Source organism: Mustela nivalis (assembly GCF_964662115.1).
Source record: "Mustela nivalis genome assembly, chromosome: 1".
Lineage (NCBI taxonomy): Eukaryota > Metazoa > Chordata > Mammalia > Carnivora > Mustelidae > Mustela > Mustela nivalis.
The window spans coordinates 71,404,970-71,427,817 of record NC_139020.1 but is presented as its reverse complement, the minus strand read 5'-3'; the positions used below and the strand labels follow the sequence as shown (position 1 = coordinate 71,427,817).

Below are 22,848 nucleotides of genomic sequence, written 5' to 3'. Positions count from 1 at the left end.
AAGGGGCCAAAGACCTTAACAGATGCATCCCCTAAAAAAGACAGACAGATGGCAAATAAGCACATGAAAAGATGTTCCACATCATATGCCATCAGAGAAACGCAAATTAAAACAATAAGATACCACCACATTCTGGATTGGCCAAAACCCGGGACACAAACAACAAATTTTTTTTTAAAGATTTTATCTATTTATTTGACGGACAGAGATCACAAGTAGGCAGAATTACAAGCAGAGAGAGGGGGGGAAACAGGCTCCCTGATGAGCAGAGAGCCCGATGCGGGGCTCGATCCTAGGACCCTGAGATCATGACCTGAGCTGAAGGCAGAGGCTTAAGCCACTGAGCCACCCAGGTGCCCCCCCCCACTTTTTTAAACAAACAAGAAATTCTTGGGAAAGATGAAGAGCAACAAGAACGGTCATACATTGTTGATGGGAATGGAAACAAGTACAGTCACTTCGGAAGACAGTTTGTTGGTTTCTTATGAAACTAGACATAGTCTTAGAACCCAGTACACGGGTTCCTTGGTATATGCACAAATGAGTCAAAAAATTATGTCCTTACAACAACCTGCACCTGGATGTTAATAGCAGTTTTATTCAGAATTGCCAAAACCTGGAAGCAACCAAGATGCCCTTCAGTAGGTAAACAAACTGTGATGCATCGAGACAATGAATTTATTCGATGATGAAAAGAGTTGTCAAGCCGTAAAAAGACATGGAGCAATCCTAAATGCCTACTAGTAAGTGAAAGAAGTCAATCTGAAAAAGCAACATACTGCTTGATTTTAACTCTGTAACATTCTAGAAAAGGCAAAACTATGGGGGACAGTAAAAACAAGAGTAGTTGCCTGGGACAGGATAGGGGGCAAAGGGGAATAAGAATAAGCATAGTAGGGGCACCTGGGTGGCTCAGTGGGTTAAGCCTCTGCCTTTGGCTCAGGTCATGATCCCAGGGTCCTGGAATCGAGCCCCACATCGGGCTCTCTGCTCTGTAGGGAGCCTGCTTCCTCCCTCTCTCTCTGCCTGCCTCTATGCCTACTTGTGCTCTCTGTCAGATAAATAAAGAAAAAAATCTTTAAAAAAAAAAAAGCATAGTATAGAGTATTTTTAGGGCAGTAAAAATGTATCATAATGATAGACACATGTCAATATACATTTATCCAAACTCAATAGTGTACACCAACAGTGACCCTAAAGTAAACCATGAATTTGGGATATTATTATGTGCAAGTGTAGGTTCATCCTTCGTAAAAAAAAAAAAAAAAAGTACCATTCTGGTGAGTAATACTGAAAGTGGGAGACCTAAGCATGTGTGGCCTCAGAGAAAATACAAGGAATATCTGTACCTCCCTCTAAATTTTGTTATAAACCTAAAACTGCTCTTAAAAAAAAAAAGTCTTATTTTTCAAAAGAGGTATGAAGCTTACCCTAAGAATTCACATTTCTGAATATATTTATAAAATACCAGTAGCTCTGATTCAGCCAAAACCTTTTAAATCAGTAAATAATTCACCATGCATATAAATACTATACAAAAAGATGCTCTCTTAATAAGTTAATGAATTATCTGTCTACATTTAAGGACAAAGGCCAATTCTTCAGTCTTTAGTCACAACATAAACACTCATTTCATTGAGTCTGAAACCTTATGTCATAATAATTGTGAAATTGTGGCATTTGGGACTGCCATGTGTAAAAAACTGAATTTGAAATACCCTTGTCATCCACATATAGTTAAATATTTTTCCGAGTTTAAGAAGTATTTCCTTTTCTCCTTTTTGCTTTTGGGAGTGCTGATCTCTAAAGTTTCCTAGTTCTTTAAATTTTTATTGAAATGCTTTGGGCATTTTGGAATTTTGCAAACATGCATAAATATATGATGATCACATGACCTACTTGATAGTGTCTAAGAAATATACTTTCACTAAAAAATATCTTTATACCTTTCAAAGACACACATATACATAAGAATCAGTCTGAAGTGAACCTAACATTAAAAAAAAGTGTCAGATTAAAAAAAGAGTAAGTTTTAAATATACCTATATGAATGGACAGAAAAATTATTTAATATGTTCTATGAAAGGTAAAAGAAAATATAATAACATTAGATTTAAAGAACAAAACACACTTTTTTAAAAAAAAGATTATTCCAATGTCCCTTTCCACATTGAAGTGAATGTCATAACATTTAAACAAAGCTTATGACAATAGTCTTAAGATTCAAGATAGATTTTTTTTCTTTTTTTTTTTTCAAAGATTTTATTTATCTATTTGACAGAGAGAGATCACAAGTAGGCATAGAGGCAGGCAGAGAGAGAGAGAGAGGAGGAAGCAGGCTCTTCGCCCAGCAGAGATCCCGACACGGTACTCGATCCCAGGACCCTGAGATCATGACCTGAGCCGAAGGCAGCGGTTTAACCCACTGAGCTACCCAGGTGCCCTCAAGATAGATTTTTTTAAAAGATTTTATTTATTTACTTGAGAGAGAGAATGAGAGAGAGAGCATAAGAGGAGAAAGGTCAGCAGAAGAAGCAGACTCCCTGCCAAGCAGGGAACCTGATGTGGGACTTGATCCTGGGACTCCAGGATCGTGACCTGAGCCAAAGGTAGTTGCTTAACCAACTGAGCCACCCAGGCTCACTCAAGATAGGTTTTGATTCAGGTCTCAATCCCATTACCTGCTGGGCCGGTTGCTCTATCGTCTCTAAGCTACAGTTTTCTCATTCCTTCCATCTTTCCACCACTCCACATTCCCAGGGAGCCCAAGTTTATAACAGTGTGTTGTTCTTCTATTTTTTTCTCCATGCTCATAAATCATACATGAGCATATCTAGTATATGCATACATCTATGCATGGTGTATATACATATGTCCATATATACACATCTTTTTAGCAAAGATATCTTTTTAGCAAAGATACCTTTTTTAGCAAAGATACCTTTTTTAGCAAAGATATCTTTTTAGCAAAGAATCACCCCATGTTTTTTAGTATAATTTTACTTCAGAAAGAATTATGTTCTTTTTTTCTTCTTGATCAACCATACCTATTTGTGCCTACTTGAGATGATATTGAAATCATTTTGATTAGGGTTCTATGTGTTCCCCAAACACTCAGTTACTCTTTTTTAATTTTTTATTGCTATATTCTTGGAGATACCACTCACTTTCTACTTCGTGTATCAAAGGCAATTTGATCCAAATGGTATAAATGAATTTAAGCTTTTAAAATCATATAAACTCTATCCATGGGCACAAAATAACGTGAAAATGTACCTTTGAAACCACTGTCAATTATATTTTCAATGTCATAGAATATGTGAAGACCCAGAAAACTAGTTCATGGCAAAGTCTTCCACTTATGGAAATCCAATTTTCCAGGGGAAAAAAAAAAAAAAAGAAAAAATATTGACTTGTAGAAATCACACACGAGTGCATGCGTGCACACACACACACACACACATGCACGCACATATTCTATTTTAGTTTTCTGTGGTTGCTTTAACAAATTACCACCAGCTAGATCACATTAGATAACAGAATTTTATTCTGTCACAGTTCTGGGGGCTAGAAATCTGAAGAAAAGACGTGATTAAGGTTGATTCGTTCTTGCGGACTCAGGAAGAATCATTTCTATGCCCCTCTTCTAGCTTCTGGTAGTTGTTAGTAATCTTTGGTGCTCCTTGGCTTTATACATACCTCACTCAAATCTCTGCCTGCATTGTCACATGGTACTTCTCTTTGTCTGCCTCTGTGTTCCAATTTCCCTGTTCTTATAAGCACTAGTCATTGGATTAGGAACACCCCAATTTAATATGGTTTCATTCTAATTTTATTACATCTGTAAAGGCCCTGTGTCCAAATAAGACCAGTCACATGCACAGGTGAGGGTAGTAGGTGATCTTTTAGGGTATTTAATTCAACCCACAATATACTGCAATGTCAATTTCAGGCAGATTTATAGTACTTTTTTTTAACAGTGGTATGCAAGCACTTAGCAAAAGGAGTGGTGAACCACATTAACCATTTTGTGTTCTCAAATGTCTAAACTCATAAAATGGACACATTTCCCTTTCCTGCTCATTACTATAAAGAGACCATGAGAACACCATGATTAACATTGTTTTTAAATACATGTAGCAGAAATTTTCATTTTAATTGCTTTGGGCAAGGAAAAAAAAGGGGGATTACATAACAGGACAGTTGAAGTGGATTTTTAGCTGATTGAACAATTACAGAATTCAGTAATCAATACTGAATTTCTGTCATCCTGAGATAGCTTCTAGTAATGACTACCAGATTCTTTATCTCAGCATTTGAATCAATGATATGAATGTAGACATAAAAAGAACAAACATAAAAAGTCAAATTTTAATGACAAAATCTAAGAAAAATCTAACACGATAGGCTAACAGAATACAAATTCAAATTAACCTTGATAGGCTACATCTAATCTTAGTCATAAGGCTGAGGAGCCAAATGGGTTTAATGAAGGAGATGAAATTATATAAGCAAAATATGAGTTTGTTTCTAAAATAAAAAGTCAGTTGTCTATATAGACACCATATCTATAGCTTTAAAGAGTTGGTTTGATGATATCACCTATAAATGGTGATATCACCAATTAAAGAACACAATGTATTCTTTAATTGTCATTAAATGATGGGGCACCTGCGTGGCTCACTTGGTTAAGCTCGGGTCATGATCTCAGGGTCCTGGGATAGAGCCCTGCATAGGACTCCCTGTTCCCTGCTCAGTGAGGAGTCTGCTTCTCCCTCTCCACTTTTGCGCTTGCTCTCTTTTTCTCTCTCTCAAATAAGTAAATAATTTTTTTTTTAAAGGAGTTTCTGGGTGAGACCTCCCTAAATTAGCCCAAAGTGAGCCAGTAAAATTCCAAAAACTTCCATTACATGTGGTCTGGAGAGAAACAATTTCATTACAAGGATTTCTGTTTTTACTGACTTTTCCTGGTTAATGTGCCAGAGAAATTAGTTTGAAACACATTTATGTCAAGTCCATCCATAAGGAGAAAGCTGACAATGAGGAACTTTACCCTGAAACATACTGTTGCTGGCATCCTGTTCATATCTAATGCTGCACACAAATAAAAATACTTCCCATTGTTGAAAATACACTGATTAGTTGGAAGGAAAGTTTAATTTTCTGGGTCAATGTTATAATATATGAAGACTGTGAGAGCCATGGAATACTTCGACTCCAAACATTTTGAGAGTAGCAAGGGTTATTGTTGAAAACTGGGCAGCTCACCTTGTATGCTGGCAAAACCACGAAGCTGTTCCTGTGGTTGCTGGGAGGAGCTGCTCTCCCATACTCATGTCCCTCCACCCCAGCTTCAGCCTCTCTCATTTCTTGTTATCTTTGTTTACTTTTTTGTTAAAATTCTTTGGGCTCCATTTCCCTTATCCCTTATATACAGACCTTACCAAAGAACTGAGGTTATCTACTAAATAGTAATAAATAAAATGTCTCTAGTATCAGTGAAAAGACAAATTGCAGAGTAACTAATGTTGGGGTTAAATCACCACAAATATACTAGAAACCATTAATATACTTATAAAGCTAATGTAACTGGGCTCATTAATAGAGCCCTATTGATAATTTGCTGTGTTACATAAGTATCATACCAACTATTAGAAAGCAATTAATAACTCTAAGGAAGGTTATCTCAATGTAGGGAATCTGTAATCATGACAAATAGAAATAGCAGAAAGAAGGTGTTCAATCTCAGGAAGAAAATATTTAAGGAAAAGTGGATAGCAACTTATGAAAACTTAAAAGCTATTAAAGTTAGAAATATATTCTCTTTTGGAACAAACTATAGACTCAAGAAAAAGCAAAGACTCTTCTGGATATAGATTTTGTTTAATAAAAAGAGCTTTCTAACAGTTTGGTTTAGTAATGAACGGCTTAAAAAGGTTGAGTTTGTGAGAGTTAAAGTTTCAATAATGATAAATTAGCTTGTACTGGGATTAACTCTTCCATTGATAAGAATAATAAACCTGGGGGGGGGAAAGCCTCACAACTATTTGAAGATATTGGAGAACTATCAAAAGCTGACCAAAACTAGGGGATTTGACCAGCAATAGAAGGGAATTATAATAACTTACTTAGTGAGACGCATGTTTATACAGCGTTTTCCCTGTGGACATTGCCCAGTCCTCAGGTGCAGGCCAGCTAGAACTTAAGTAGAATGCTTTAGCTTTGCTGATTTGTGATGTCAGTGAAGAGATGTCAGGCAGCATATTGAGGGTAAGAAGAGAGAGTAGGTGACACAGAGGGAAGAACACTAATATCTGCCTATAAAAAGCCCTAAAAGCCTTGACTGACCATTGAACTACAGATGGGCTGGAGAAACTCCAGTGATGCCAGCAGAAAGTAGCAGCTGAAAGGACTTTAAGACTGACGGGTCTTAAAGTATAAACCAAAGGCTCCAGGAATTAAAGATGATTTGCCTTTAATTACATGTCAGAGAATGATTAATTCTTGTCAGAGGAAGAAGACAAAAATCAGAAACTCTGTAATATATTATCCTTAACATCTTATACACAATACAAAATTAATATATATCCTAAGAAACAGAAAATTGTGGGTGACTGGGCTCTATCAAAACAAAACAAAACAACCTACAGAAACAGATCCCAAGGTGAATCACATATTGGAATAGGGTAGTAAGCAGGTATTATAAATATGCTTAATAATATAAAGAAAATGATGGTTAACATGAATGAACAGGTATGCGATCTCAACAGGTAAACAGAAGCTGTGAAAAAGAACCAAACAGAAATACTAGAGTTGAAAGTGTAATATTGGTAATGGGCCTAACGGCAGATTGAAATAAGCCCAGTATATTATGAAGAGCGATCCACAGAAACTATTCAACCTAAAGAGAAAAAAATTAGAAAAAAGTAAGCAAAGTCTTGATGATCTATGAGGCAACATTAAGTAGTCTAACAAACTAATCTAATTGGATTAATAGAAGGAAAGGAAAGAGCAAGAATGGGCTAGGGAAGTAATTTAAAAATAGTGGTTGAAAGTTTACCATGATCAACATACATATCTATGACACTTAGAGGACTCTAAGTAGGAGAAATACAAAGAAAACCGCAAATCATAAACTAACCACAGAAAACCAAAGCTAAAAAATTTTATCTCAAAATCAATAACATGAATCCCATCAGATAAAAATAGAAGTTAAAACTATAGAGAAAGAAAAAAAATCTGTGCACCCAAAATTCTATATCCAGTGAAGTTATCATTAAAATGCATATAAAATAAAAATATTTTTAGATTTAAAAAGCGAAGAGAATTTATCTGTAGCTGTTCTGAACCAAAAGAAATACTAAAGGAAATTCTCCAGACTAAAGTGAAGTGAGATAAGTATCTACAAGAAAAAATGAAGAGCAACAATTATGTATATGGCGATAAATATAAAAGTTACCTTTTTTCTTCTCTTAATATCTGTAAAAGACAACCAACTGCTTTATCAAAACAACCTTTTACTACGTAGTTTATAATTTGAATGCATGTAAAGCCTAAGAGCAATGGCACATAGTACTGAGGAACCAAAAAGTCCTGTGGCAAATCTTTTCATTTTATATGAAGAAATACAGTATTAACTCTAAGCAGACTGTGGTAATGTAAGCACACCCAGTAAAAACAAAATACAAAGAGATGTAGCTAAGAAGCAAAGCAACTAAAATAGGACTAGTACAAAGAAATAATGAATTTGTCATCCCTTGAATTATTCAAGTAGAAATGTCATCAGATCAGGAATCTCAGAAAGACATGGGTTTGAGTCATTTTTTATTCCCCTCAAAACTTCTGATTTGGGCATAAGAGGCACTGCCATTAATGTCTTTTCCTGTCCCCCTCAAAACAGTATGTTTCACAAGACATGTTTTGCTTTTGAATTTTTTGCCATCTTTCATGTGGCCATTGTGAATGTTTGCATTCAAAAGCTCAATCTCCTGATCATTCATGAATTCAGAACAAAGCTAATAAAGAGTATTATTATTTTGCTGCAGTTTTGGCACCAGCTTCTTTTTATGCTTTCCATATAACTTTCTTTCTTTCTGTATGCATTGCAATTGTTACTGAGAAATACAATATGAATTTTTAAAACCCATTCTTACATTCATACTAACAAATAGCATACATACAAAGAAAAATGGAAAATTCCAGAATTCCATTCCCATATGCCTTCCCATATCCAAACTATTCCCATAGTGGAGCACTGCCAAGTCCTCTTCAGAGCTTCATCTAATTTATTTCTGCCCAGCTCTGTTTTTTTTTTTTTTTTTTTTTTTTTTTTTTTTATAACGTCAGGGACCTTTTTAGACTCCCCCAGCTCCAGTCAGTGGACTGTGCTTCTCCCCATGGACCACCCTAGCTGAACCCCAGGAGTTTGGGGTGGGGAGGAAGCATTTGTGCTGAACAATGGTATTAACGAATGACAGTTTTCTACCAAGGTCAAAAAACTAGGCAACACTTCTCCCTTTCTCTTTTTCCTGGACTCCCTCCCTCCAACATCAAATCGGCCTCCTCCAGCCCTGTGGAAAAGCAAACAGAATGCCTGGGCCCGCGCCCGAGTGTTTCCAGGAGCATTGCATTGCCAAGGCCAATTCTCCAAGCCAAGGGTCTGAGGGGTGGGAGCGGATGCAAATTAACCGGGCTCTTGCGAAACAGTGGTTTCTTCGCTTCCTTTCCGGGCACAGTAATCTCTGTCACAGGCTACGGAACCTGCCTCCCGGATTAGAGGCAAACGGCGACAGGCCCTTACCTCCCTCTTCACCTCACACTAGAGCTCTGACAACTTTTCTCTCCGTGTCCCCCTCTCCGTCCTTTCTCATTTGGACGCCTACAGCCGTGCCGCTCCGCGCCTCCCGCACAACCGACCCGCGGCGGCCGAGGGCCAAGCGCGGGGGCTGGGGTCCGAGGTCCGCGCGGCCGCTGGCCCCGGGGGAGGGTCCGGGCGAGCCGGGACCACGCCCCTGAGCCCCGCACAGTCCCCTCCCCTCGGGGCTCTCGTTTGTTTTCCATTTGAAACGTCCTCCTCTTCCTTCTCTCCTCCCCTGTCCCTCCTCTCTACTCCGCTCCGCCGGGAAGGTTAGACCCTGGGGCCTGGCGTCGCGGGTGCGGAGAGGACATCGGGCCCGCGGTGAGTGGAGCCGGGGGCGGGCGAAGAACGGGGTCCGGAAGGCTGGAGGGCCGCCTGGGTGGTGAGGGGAGGCCGGGGCTGGCGGATGCGGGGGCGCGCGGCGTCCTGGGCTGGTGCTCGGCCGCCCCCTGCGCCGCGCGGTGCATCCTCAGGTGGTGCGGGAGTTGCGGGGCTCCAGGCGCGCGTCTGCCGGGAGACGCGGCGGGACAGAAAGAGCCTCTTTCCAGCCGTGGGTTGGGGGTCGGGGCCCCCTGGACGTGAGCGGCTGCGGCGCCGGAATGAAAGCTGTTGGAAAGATCGTTCTGCAAAAGCAAAAATGCGCTCTGGAAGAGTTGGCTGCGCTTCCCAGCCCTCCGGGTCTCCTTTCTAGCGCGTTGCTGGGGGCCGCCCTCGCCACTCGAGGGTCTCTGTCCCGCAGACCGGGTCCTGCCTGATCCGACTCCCCTTGCATCTCTTGCAGACATTCCCTTGGCGCTGCACTCAGGTACTCCCTCCAGGTGGATTCGCAGGTAAGAGCGTTTGCGGTTACTTTACGAATTTGGCGGGCGGGGGGGCGGGGGTTACAGGAGAGAACCCTGCTCTCATTTTAAAAATGCAGACAAACTGGGGAGGTGTAATTTATTCTGGGGTGTACTTATGATGTTTCTGTAAAAATTAAACGTTTGTGTTTCAAGACTTGGATTTTCCTTTCATTTATTTTCCAGTATTCTTATCTTAGGATCTACAGTTCAGTTGAGTTCTTTATTCTATACTTTATTCTATGTATTTAAAATGTAGCTACCAAAACGAGTACAGGTGAAGCTATTAGGCATTAAGATTGATTTACACATATATAAAAGATTGACTTCCCACCTACTTAAGAGTATGAATTTGGGGCGCCTGGGTGGCTTAGTGGGTTAAGCTTCTGCCTTCAGCTCAGGTCATGATCTTAGGGACTTGGGATTGAGCCCCCGCATCGGGCTCTCAGCTCAGCGGGGAGCCTGCTTCCCTTTCTCTCTCTGCCTGCCTCTCTGCCTACTTGTGATCTCTCCCTCTCTCAAATAAATAAAAATTTTTAAAAAATGTTTTTAAAAAGTATGAATTTAATATTTTACTCCATGGTCTTGGTTAATTTTGAAATACTAGCGTTATTTCCATTAGATTGGAAAAGCCAAGAATGCCCTTCATGACATTCTGTGATGTTGTTGTTAATTGTATAGGGCAATGGTTTCAGGCAAGGGAACACATTAACATTCTGACTAGGAAAAAAAGAAACTAAGTTTACCTCTTTTTTACACATAATGTGTTTATGTATCTTGAATGTCTGTAGGAAGCAATTAAAAATATCCTAGAAAAAGAATTCAGTGAAGTGCCCAGTTGCATCTAACAGATATCAATAGATGTTACATTAAAAAAGTACAATTGAACAAAATAGAACATTCAATTTATCCTGAAACAACATGAAATTGAAAACTTATTTTAAAAAAAGGTCAAACTAGATGGTGAAAATATAATGAATGTGTAAGTAAAAATGCAATAAAATGTATTTTTCTAAAGATATAATTCTTTAAGAGAATATATAAATTGAATAGATTCCTAATTGAATTTTTTTTGTTTCTAAGTCAACTGTTAAGCCCATGTGGAAAAACAGTAGTATGTTTTACTACATAATAAAGGGTATTATCAAGGTATAGTGATTAAAAGACAATGGAATAAGGAATAGAACAGACAAGACAATGAAACTGAAGAGATAGATTTAAGAATAAAGGAATGCTGTCATTTTATAAACATACATTTTATTTATTTTAAAATTATTTTTATTAACATATAATGTGTTGTTTGCTCCAGGGGTACAGGTTTGTGACTCATCAGTCTTACACATTTCACAGCACTCACCATAGCACATCCCCTTCCCAGTGACCATCACCCAACCACCCGATCCCTCTCCCCCACTTCCCAGCAACCCTCAATTGGTTTTCTGAGATTAAGAGTCTCTTAGGGTTTGTCTCCCTCCCAATCCCATCTTGTATAAACATTTCAAATCATGTGGTGGGGAAGAAATGACATATAATCGATCATGCTTAAATAATCAGGTATTTATTTGAGAAAACTAATACTAGAACTGAAACTTTCTTACTCTTAGTACACAAATGTAATCTAGATGACTTATTAATTTTAATCTAAAGGTTTGAAACCTGAAAGTAAAAGAGGAAAACCTAAGTGAGTATTTGTGAATTTGGCATGTGGGTGATGATGTTGATAAAAAACCTACAGCCTATTTAGGAACATGCTTACTAACAGTTCTTATTCAGAAAACATACAAATAGGGAATTGTTAACAGAAAAAGCGCTAATTATATTAGTATTCCTAGAACTCTAATCAAGATTTTTAAAATCAACAGTCAATTTGAGGACATAAAGAGTCAGTTCAAAGCAAGAGAAATGCAAATGGGAAGCATTAGCCAGGTTAATTATCCGAAGTGCAATTAAAGTAAGAGTTTTTGTGTATGTTACTGATTTTGAAAGTCTGATAATATTCAGTATTGTTGATAATGTGATAAGACAAATACAGTCTAACAAACTCTCAGTGGAAATGTATTGATAAAGCTTTTTTTTGGTGATAACTATTAAACTTTACAAATACTCAGTTATTGGAATTTATCATTCTCTTAAGCATGCAAGTAAAAATCTATGTCAAAGATGTTCACAGTAGTATTGTTGGTAATACAGAGAACTTGGAAACAGCTTCATAACCATTGGTTGGGATTTGGTTACATAATTTATGGTACATCCAAAGGTGGTTTAATGTATAGTTTAAAACATTTGATAGCTCTAAATGTTCTAAAGTGAAAATATGTCCAAATTTTAATATACATTGGAACACAAAAAACAAGCTGAAACAGTATATATAAAGGTAGAATATATACAGTAACAACATTTTTGTAAATAATGTAGAACTAGACTAAATTATATTATGTGTTTCCATGTTCTTCTATAATACATATGTGTCTAAGGGAAAAGTGATGTTGTTATAATGGGAAAAATAATAAAGTAACAAATAATAAAGATCCTGGAAGTGTATAGTAATTTATATAGAATAATTCCTTTCTGGATATATTAGTTATCATTCAATGTAGAAAATATATATTTTCTTTCATAAAGCTTTCCATATTGTTCTCCTTATTTACTTTATTTTTGAATGTCCTCTTTCAGCTTCTGCCTTTGAAAAATCTCTTCCTTTATCTCCTTCCTTAATATTGAGTACTATGGGGGTGCCTGGGTAGCTCAGTCGGTTAAGCCACTGCCTTCGGCTCTGGTCTTGATCCCAGGGTCCTGGGATTGAGTCCCACGTCCGGCTCCTTGCAGTGGGGAGCCTGCTTCTCTCTCTGCCTCTGCCTGCCACACTGCTTGCTTGTACTCTCTATCTCTCTCTCTGACAAATAAATAAATAAAATCTTTAAAAAAAAATATTGAGTGCTATGATGTTTCTTAGAGACACACAACTGAAAACTTTTGCCTGAGGGATTTCACAGCCTGTTAACTTTCTTACAAACAAAAAAATGCAGGAGTGTTCATGTTCGTTATGTATTTCAGCAGCAGTGTACTAAAATGAAAATTAACCTTTACAGTACTTCAGGATGAGAGACAGATGCTTAAAAGGAAAAATAAAATTGGACTACAAGAAGTAAGTGCTTCTGTAGTAGCTTTTTGAGTAGGATAGTTTTTTAACTCTAGCTGTGTGACAGCAACCTATTAAGTTGCCACGGTGTGGAACAGAAAGTGACTAAATTCTTCACAGTCATTGGACTTAAATTCATTCATGTTGAGCCCACTCAACTATCCAGTTCCCTAGTAACTAAGAAACCCCAAAAATTAATCAACACAATTATACATACTTACAAGAGCCAAGATTTTGGCTTAAAGTCTATAAATACTTGGAAGTGTGTGTAAAACATTTCAACTTCGGTGAACTAAATAGTTACAGATACATTACAAGAGAGTATGTTGTCAGTTTTATTTTTATTCTTTTTCAGTTCAGATTATAAAATCTATTAGATTAGATTCCTTATACAAAGAGGAGAATGTATTACTTAAAAGTTTTACAGCGTATTTTGGATTTCTTTTGAACTTCAGAAGAGATTTACTTAGGTTTACCAATGAGGTTTGAGAAAAAAATTAGATAGGTATTGCATTCGTAAATTGAAGATTTAATTTAGTTTATTAAGATATGATTCCTTTCGAAGATGGATTTTTACTTGGGAAAGAGAGGGCATAGATCTGTAGTTATAGATGGGTGGAAGGGTGGTGAGGGATATATCAGAATCACTTGGGAAGTGGTTTCAAGCCTCATAGGTTTCAAGCCTTCTTAGAGAAAGAAGTCCCCTAGCTTTTTGGTTCTCAGAGTGTGATACTAAATTAGCAATGTCAGCATCACCTGGTCTGATATGCTATATGGCATATTTGGAATGGTTCCAAATTTCTTATACACCTCATTCCTCCTTTTTTTTTTTTTTAAGATTTTATTTATTTATTTATTTGAGAGAGAGGGAGAGTACAGAGAGAGAAGCAGACTCCCCACTGAGCAGAGAGCCCAATGCAGGGCTCCTCCCCAGGACCCTGAGATCATGACTTGAGCCAAAGGCAGATGCTTAACCCTCTAAGCCACACAAGCACCACCCTCTCCTTCCTCCTTGAGAATATTGTACTTGATTGCTAAACTACAGATTTTTGTGTGGGAAGGAACTTTGGAAATCAGTTTGCTCAAAACTTCATGCTTATATACCTAGCACATTTTTATTTGTATGTGTTCTATGTGACTAAAGTTCTCTTTACAAAATATTTGCATAGTTTTTTCAGTTTCAAAGTGATGAAAATTTTGTAGTATTTACATTCACGAGAACAAACTGGACCATATTATTTAATAACATATTTAGCAAATTTGACCTTCTTAAATATTGTTAATATTGGATTAAGAAGGCAGAGAAACTCTACATTTATTTTGGAAATGTTAACATCAAATGATGAGTTAGTATTTGGAAAGTTTTTGTAGGAAAATTGCATATCTTATAATCTTTTAAAAATTTCTACTATGTCAAGTAACTTTGAGTAGCATTTTAGCAAAGTTAAAAAAACTTTATTTAATGTCATAATCAAAGAATATTTACTTTAAAAATACCCTTAGCAACTCAATCCAGCTAAAAAAATCTGCACAAGACACCACTATTGTATTCAGCTGTAGAAAGTGTTAATTTTATTTCAATTTTATTATCTTAGTTGTTTTTGTACTGTTTTAATGTTGGAGGTTTATATGCTCATAAAAGTTTTGAAAAGTTTTCCCAGTAAAAAAGAAATAAAGGATCTGCAAATTTGATTATGTCCCAGATTTTTGGAATCATTTTCTTAGTTGTTTGTAATATGTGCATATGCATATTATGTTTCTACATTTGAATAATTAAATATTCCCAGTAGAAATGTATTTTATCCCTTTACTTTTTTTTTTTTTCCTTTCTGATGGCAGTGTTAGGCCTTTATCCAAGGAAGGATAATAAGATATTTTTAAACAGGTGATGACTTTATTGAGGCACGATGAGGTGGATTTTGCTGTATTCAGGATACTGTTTGCATTGTGATACATGTGGAAAGTCCTTAACCTATGTATGCAGTGTTTTTACAGAATATTTCATTATTGTGAGAAGAATTGACCCCACACAGAATCTAATATATGATCATTGCAATAGCTAAATCCCAGAAAGCTATTGACTTTGATAAATTTACCATGGGACAATCACATTTTTAAGGGGAGAAGGAAATTATTAATATTGTGAAGTGAAGATTTACATTTACATTCAAATGTAAATGTAAATCAATCAGTTTGCAAGTAGATAATAAAATATGATATCAGTAGTATTTCAGCTACCTGAGGAAGTTGTATTAACTGTAGTTGAAACCCACACATGAGGTTGTTCTTTGGGGAAATTGCTATATGAATAACTTTCAGTTTATAAAATCCTTGGAAAATATATATACTTCTGGGAGTTCACCACATTCATGACCTATTTTTATCATTCAGTTCGAAATATTTTCTTATTTCCCTTGAGAAGTCTTTTTTTAGTATGGATTATTTAGAAGTGTATTGTTTTTATTTCTAAGCGGTTGGAAATTTTGGCATTACTCTTCAGTTAGTGATTTCCAGCTACATTATAGTTTCATCAGAAAACACACTTTGATTGATTTTAATATTTTGTAATTTTTTTTTTAAGATTTAACTTATTTGAGAGAGGGTGAGCGAGCACACGCTGCAGAGTGGGGGAAAGGGGCAGAGGATGAGTGAGAAGCAGACTCCCTGCTGAGCGCAGAGCCCACAATGGATCTTGATCCCAGGACCCTGAGATCATGACCTGAGCCGAAGGAACCACTTAACCAAATGAGCCACTTAGGTGCCTTGTAATTTTTTTTTTTTAAGATTTTATTTATTTATTTGACAGAAAGAGATCACAAGTAGGGAGAGAGGCAGGCAGAAGGAGAAGGGGCAGCAGGTTCCCTGCTAAGCAGAGAGCCTGATGCGGGGGGCTCGATCCCAGGACCCTGACATCATTACCTGAGCCAAAGGCAGAGGTTTAACCCACAGAGCTCAGGTACTGAGCTCCTGAGGTGCTCCCACCTTGTAATTTTTTTAAAAAATTCTTTGTAATTTTTAAAGGTTTGTTTTATGACCCAGAATATAGTCTGTCTGGGTGAAGTTTCTATGTGTTGAAGATAATGGGTATTCTGATGTGGTTGAGTGGAGTATTCTATCAATATTGCTGTTGGTTGATATTTTAGTTCTTCAGTATCATTGCTGATTATCTCTCCACTGATGCTCTAGATTACTGAAGAAGGAACTAAGTGTTCAAGTCTCCTGTGATAACTGGAGCTCCTTTCAGTGCTGTCAGTGTTAGCTTCATGGATTTTGAAGCCGTATTATCAGGTGCAGTGATGTTTAGGATCACTGTATCTTGTTGGTTTGACTCCTACTTTTAAATGCTGGCCCTCTGATAATTTTATTTGCTCCGAAATCTACTTGTGGGATATTAATCAGCTATTTTTCTTTTATTAACCTGAGATATAGTTTACGTATCATACAATTCACTTACCTGAAGTTTCTTGCTTTTTACTGTACTCAACGGAGTTTCGCAGCCCTCACCACAGTCTAATATTAGAAGATTTTCATAATTCCAGAAAGAAACTCATGCCCAATAGCAGTCACTCCGCATTCCTGTCACTATTCCTCCAGCCCCTTGGAACCACTAATCTCCTTTCTGTCTTTATAGACTTGCTATTCCGGACAATTCATGTAAAAGGAATCAGACAGTATGTGGTGTTTTGTGACGGACTTTTACTCGGTTAATGTTTTCAAGGTTCATTCAAGTTGTATGTATTAGACTTTATTACCATTTACAGCTGAACAATATCCCATTGTAAGGATATACCACTTTACAAATTTCATCCCTTCAACAGTTTATGGACTTGGGGGTTGTTTCCATTTGGGGGCTATTTCAAATAATGCTGCTATGTGCACATTTTGTGAAAATGTTTGTTTTTATTTCTCTTCAGTATTTATCTAGGAATAGAATTGCTATCATATGTTTAACTGTATTAACCATATTAAACTCTATGTTTAATCTTTCAAGGAACTGCCAGACTGTTTTCTGGAGCAACTGCACCATTTTGCATTTCCCCCATCAGTGAATGAGGATTTTCCAGTATCTACCCGTATTTGCTGATACTTGTTATTGTCTGTCTTTTTGATTATAGCTATCATAGTAGATGTGAAAAGTTGATGGTAGTTTTGATTTGCATGCCTTTGATGGCTAATGATGTTGCGGATCTTCTTATGTCCTTATTGGCATTCATGCATCTTCCCTGGAAAAGTATCCAAATCCTATTTTTAGTTGGGTTATTTGTCTTTATTAATTGAGTTCTGAGTGTTCTCCCTATATCCTAGGTAAAAGTCCCTTATCAGATATACAAATATTTTATCTCATTCCGTGGATTATTTTTTTTTTATTTTCCTGATGGTATTCTTTGAACTATAAACTTTTAAAATTTTGTTGAAAGTCCAGTTTACTTATTTCTTTCTTGCTGCTGCCTGTGCTGTTGGTGTTATATCTGTGAAACGATTGCCTAACCCAAAGTGATGATGATGTGCTCCCATTTTTCTTCTAAAATTTCTTAGTTTTATGGTCCATTTTCACTTAATTATTTTGTATGGGATGTTGTAGGGGTCCAAATCCATTCTTTCTATATAGATACACAGTTTTCCCAGCAGTTTGTTGAAAAGACTATTCCTTCCTCATTGAATAGTCTTGGCATCCAATTCTGTTTCACTGGTGTACATGTCTAACATAGGCCAGTATCACACTATTTGGATTACTGTAGCTTTGTAGTAAGCTTTATTTATTTATTTATTTATTTATTTGATTTTAATGTTTTTTTTTCAGATTTTTATTTAAATTCCATTTTGTTAACATACAGTGTAATATTGGTTTCAGGAGTAGAATTTAGTGATTCTTCACTTACATATAACACACAGTGCTCAACACAAGTGCCCTCCTTAATACTCATCACCCCATTTAGCCCATTCCCTGCCTACCTCCTGTCCATCAACCCTCAGTTTGTTCTCTGTAGTTAAGAGTCTCTCTTTTTTTTTTTTTTTAAGATTTTATTTATTTATTTTTTTGACAGAGAGATCACAAGTAGGCAGAGAGGCAGGCAGAGAGAGAGAGGAGGAAGCAGGCTACCTGCCGAGCAGAGAGCCCAATGCCGGACTCCATCCCAGGACCCTGAGATCATGACCTGAGCCGAAGGCAGAGGCTTAACCCACTGAGCCACCCAGGTGCCCCTAGTTAAGAGTCTCTTATGATTTGCTTCCCTCTCTCTTTTTTCCCCTTCCTCTTTTTTATTTCTTAAATTCTACATATGAGTGAAATCATACGATATTTGTCTTTCTCTAACTGACTTATTTTGCTTAGTGTGATACAGTCTAGTTCCATCCACATCATTGTAAATGCAAGATTTCATTCTTTGATGGCTGAGTAATTATACACACACACACACACATACATACATACATGCCACACCTTCTTTATCCATTCATCAGTCAATGGATATTTGGACTCTTTCCATAATTCAGCCATTGTTAATAATGCTGCTATAAACATCAGGGTGCATGTGGTGCCCCTTCAAATCAGTATTTTTGTATCCTTTGGGTAAATAGTAGTGCCGTTGCTGGGTCATAGGGTAGCATTATTTTTAACTTTTTGAGGCTCCTCCACACTGTCCAGAGTTGCTGCACCAGTTCACATTTCCACCAACAGTGTAAGAGGGTTCCCCTTTCTCTACATCCTCATCAGCATCTGTTGCTTCCTGTGCTAATTTCAGCCATTCTGATAGGAGTGAGGTGGTATCTATTGCGGTTTCGATTTGTATTTCCTTGATCAGGAGTGATGTTGAGCATCTTTTCATGTATCTTGACCATCTGGATGTCTCTTTGGAAAAACTGTAGTAAGTTTTAAAATCAAGAAGTGTGAATCCTCCATCTTTGTTCTTTGTTTTTAAGATTATTTTGGCTTGTTATTGTTGTCTTTTGTTTGTTATGAATTTTATGTTTAGCTTGTCAATTCCATCTTTGTTTTTAAGATTATTTTGGCTTGTTATAGTTGTCTTTTGTTTGTTATGAATTTTATGTTTAGCTTGTCAATTCCTTAAAAAAGGCAACTTTGATTTTGATAGAGATTATGTTAAATGTATAGTTGAAGTGTGGAGTATTGTCATCTCAACTGTGTACTTTTATTTAAATCTTTGATTTATTTCAACATTATTTTTTAGTTTTCAATACATAGATTTTATACTTTTTCATTGATTTTATTCCTGCATATGTTATTTTTTAATACTTTTGTAAATGGAATTGGTTTATTTGTTTGATTCATTGCCAGTGTATAGAAGACATCTGATTTTTGCATATTGATTTTATGTCCTTCCACATTGTTGAACTTGTTTATTTGTTCTAATAATTTTTAGCAGTTCCTTGCGAATGTCTGTGTGTAAGATCTGTCACTTTCTTCATTCCTAATCTCAATACCTTTTGTTATTATTTTTTTCTAACCTAACTGGCTAGAAGTTCTAGTACAGGGGCACTTATGTACCTCAGTCAATTAAGTCAGTTAAGCATCTGCCTTCCACTCAGGTCATGATCCTGTGGTTTTTGTGTTGGAGCCTTGTGTCCAGGCTCCCTGCTCAGTGAGAAGTCTACTTCTCCCTCTCTGTCTGCACCCCGAACCTTACTTGTGCCTCTCCCTCTCTCTTTTTCCCAAATAAATAAAACCTTTAAAAGAAGTTCTGGTACAGTTGAATTAAAGGGGTGATAGTGGTCGTTCCAGTCTTATTCTTTGGTCTTAGGGAGAGCACATTCAGTCTTTCTCCATGGAATATAATCTTAATCATGAGGCATTTAATAGATGCTTTTTATCAGATTAAAGAAGGTTCATTCCATTTCTAGGTTGTCCACTGGTGGTGTGTGTTTGTTTGTTTGTTTGTTTGGTAATGAAAAGGTACTGAATTCTGTCAAATACTTTTCTGCATCTATTGAGCTTATTGTGTTGTTTTTTTACTTTTTATTATTTAAACATTCCTTGATTTTTGTATGTTAAACCAGTGTCTTATTACTGTTATAACTCCCACTTGGTCATGGTATAGACATCTTTTTATATGTTGCTGTATTCAGTTTCCTAGTGTTGAGAATTTTTCTATCTATAGTCATAAGGGATTTTAGTGTAGCTTTCTTTTCTTGTGAGGTCTTTGATTTTGATATCATGGTCATAGTGACTAGTAGAATGAGCTGGGATATGTTCACTTTTATTTTTTAAGAAGAGTTTATGAAGGATTAGTATTTTTTATTAAGCATTTGGTAGAATTTACCAAAGTGAATCTGTGCCTGAGATCTCTGTGGGAATTTGATTACTAATTCAATCTCTTGTTATGATTCTACTCAGGTTTTCTTTTTCTTCTTCAATTAGTTTTGGTAGATTATATCTCTAATAATTTTTCCATTTTATCTAGTGTATTTAAGTTTTTGATATGTGGTAGTTCATATTATTTCTTTGTTTTTTTTTTTTTTAAGATTTTTTTTGTTTATTTGACAAAGAGAGAGAGATCACAAGTAGGTAGAGAGGCAGGCAGAGAGAAAGAGTGGGAAGCAGGCTCCACGCTGAGCAGAGAACCCAATGCGGGGCTTAATCCCAGGACCCTGAGATGATGACCTGATCTGAAGGCAGAGGCTTAACCCACTGAGCAACCCAGGCATCCCATATTATTTTTTTATAATTCCTTTTTTCACTGTATAGTTGACAGCAATATGCCTCCTTTGTTTATGATTTTAGTAATTTGAGTCTTCTCTCTTTTTTTATTCATTAGTTCAGCTAAAAGTTTGTCAGTGTTGTTGATCTTCTCAAAGCAAAAATGGTTTTTGTTCACTTTTTTTTTCTATTTTCTATTTTTTTCTTTCTACTTGAATTTTTACTATTTCTTTTCCTTTTGCTTCTTTTGGTTTTAATCTGTTAATTGTTTTTTATTTTCTTAAAGTGGAAGATTGGGTTATTGATTTGAGAGCCATTGTTTTAAAAACATGTGCATTAACTAGTATAAATTTGGGTCTAAGCATGGAGCTAGCTGCATTTTATAAGTTTTTGGCATTTTCTATTTTCATTTTCATTGATCTCAAGGCATTTTCTAATTTTCCTTGTGAATTTTTTGCTAATTTGTTGCTTATTGAGAAGCGTATTGTTTAATTCCCATGTATTATGAACTTTCCAAATTTTGTTCTGTTTTTGATTTCTAAATTTAATATCATTGTTTTCAGAGAAGATTTTATATGATTTCAGTCTTTTAAGGGTTATCGATGTTTTTTTCATGGAATGATGCATGGTCTTTCTTGGAGAATGACCCATGTACACTTGAGAAGTATGTAGTCTGGTACTGTTGGATGCGGTGTTCTATCAATGAGTCTTAGATTTAGTTCATAAAAATGTTCAGGTCTTCTGTTTCCTTATTGATTTTCTGCCCAGTTGCTCCATTCATTATTGAAAATGGGATATTGAAGTCTCAAACTATTGTCATTGAATTGCCTATTTCTTCCTTTACTTCTGCCCAGTTTTGCTTGTGTATTTTGTGGCCCTCTTGTTAGGTACACACACACACACACACACACACATATATATATAATTGTTCCATTTTCCTGGTGAATTGATCTTTTTATTAGTGTGAGATATCTTCTTTGTCTCCTGTAATAGTTTTTGTCTTAAAGTCGATAGCCACTGTACTTTTGGGTTAGCACTTGCTCACATGGTAGTTACCTTTTGATTCATTTCTTTCAACCTGTGTGTGTGTGTTTTTTTTTTTAATCTAAACTGTGCCTCTTATATACTACATATAGTTGGGCCATTTTTTTTCCTTTTATACCCATTCTGCCAATCTTTGCCTTTGATTGAATTGTTTAACCCATGCCTATTAGGGTAGGATTTATGTCAGACATATTCTTTAAATTTTTTAATTTGAGTATAATTAACAAACAGTGTTACACTAGTTTTGGGTGTACAGCACAGTGATTCAACATCTCTATGAGTTATGTTATGCTCACCAAAAATGTAGCAACAGTCTGTCACCATACACCTCTATTGCAATATCATTGGCTATATATCCTTATGCTGTACCTTTATTCCTGTGACCTATGCATTCCATAACTGGAAGCCTGTATTTCCCACTCCACCGCACCCATTTCTGCCCATCCCCCAACCCCCTTCCCTCTGGCAGCTGTCAGTTCTCTGTATTTATAGGTATGATTTTTGCTTTTCGTTAATTTGTTCTGTTTTTTAGATTTTACATGAGTGAAATCAGATGGTTTTCATTTTTCTCAGTCTGACATATTTCACTTAGCATCATACCTTCCAGGTTCATCCATGTTGTTGCAAATGGCAAGAGCTCATCCTTTTTTATGGCTGCATAATATTCTTGTGCCATACCTGTGTGTGCACACGTGCACGCATGCACACACTTATCACATCTTCTCCATCCATTCATCTACTGATGGAAACTCAGCTGCTACTTGTTTTCAGTTTGTCTTAACATTCCATCTTTCTTTTACATGTTTGCTTGATATGTCTTTTCTTTTTCCTTTTAGTCTATTTTATCATTACATTTGAATAAATTTCTTTTAGAGAGCATGTTATTGGATCATTTTAAAAAATCCATTTATCAATTTTGATAATATATGTCTCTTTTTCAATATGTTTAGTACATTATATTTAATGTAACTATTGCTGTGTTTGAATTTATACTTGCTTGTTTTCTTTTTCATTCTTCTGTGTCTCATTTCCTGGCTTTTTTTTTTTTTTTTCAGCAATTCAGTCTTTTTATAGTATTGAATCTGTTATTTGTTCTGGATTATACCTTTTGAGTAGTGCTTTTAGTGGTGGCTCTCAACACATGATTTGAGACCTTTATGGTCTTTTGTACATATGTACTGTATCCTAGATATTGTATTTTGAATATTATGTTTAAAGATTCAGAGTCTTGTTTAGAAGCTATGCAGGAAATTGATTTTCTCATTGTTTTGTCAGGCAGTTGACTCCTTTGGGTTCAGGCCATAGGTTCTGCCAG

The 22,848-nt window shown here is 36.4% G+C and overlaps 1 protein-coding gene across 7 annotated transcripts in view; it reads left to right on the top strand.

Moving 5' to 3' along the window:
- The first annotated feature begins 8,724 nt into the window (after positions 1-8,724).
- PLSCR4 (phospholipid scramblase 4) overlaps positions 8,725-22,848 on the top strand; it is a 46,185-nt gene continuing 32,061 nt past the window's right edge. For 2 of the 7 annotated variants that reach the window (XM_082713274.1, XM_082713273.1), the window contains exons 1-3: positions 8,725-9,178; positions 9,639-9,687; positions 17,881-18,031. The gene's annotated coding sequence lies outside the window, so the exon portion shown is untranslated. Of the gene's footprint in view, positions 9,179-9,596; positions 9,688-17,880; positions 18,032-22,848 lie in introns of all 7 variants that reach the window. The other 5 variants (XM_082713278.1, XM_082713276.1, XM_082713275.1 and 2 more) reach the window with 4 other exon arrangements.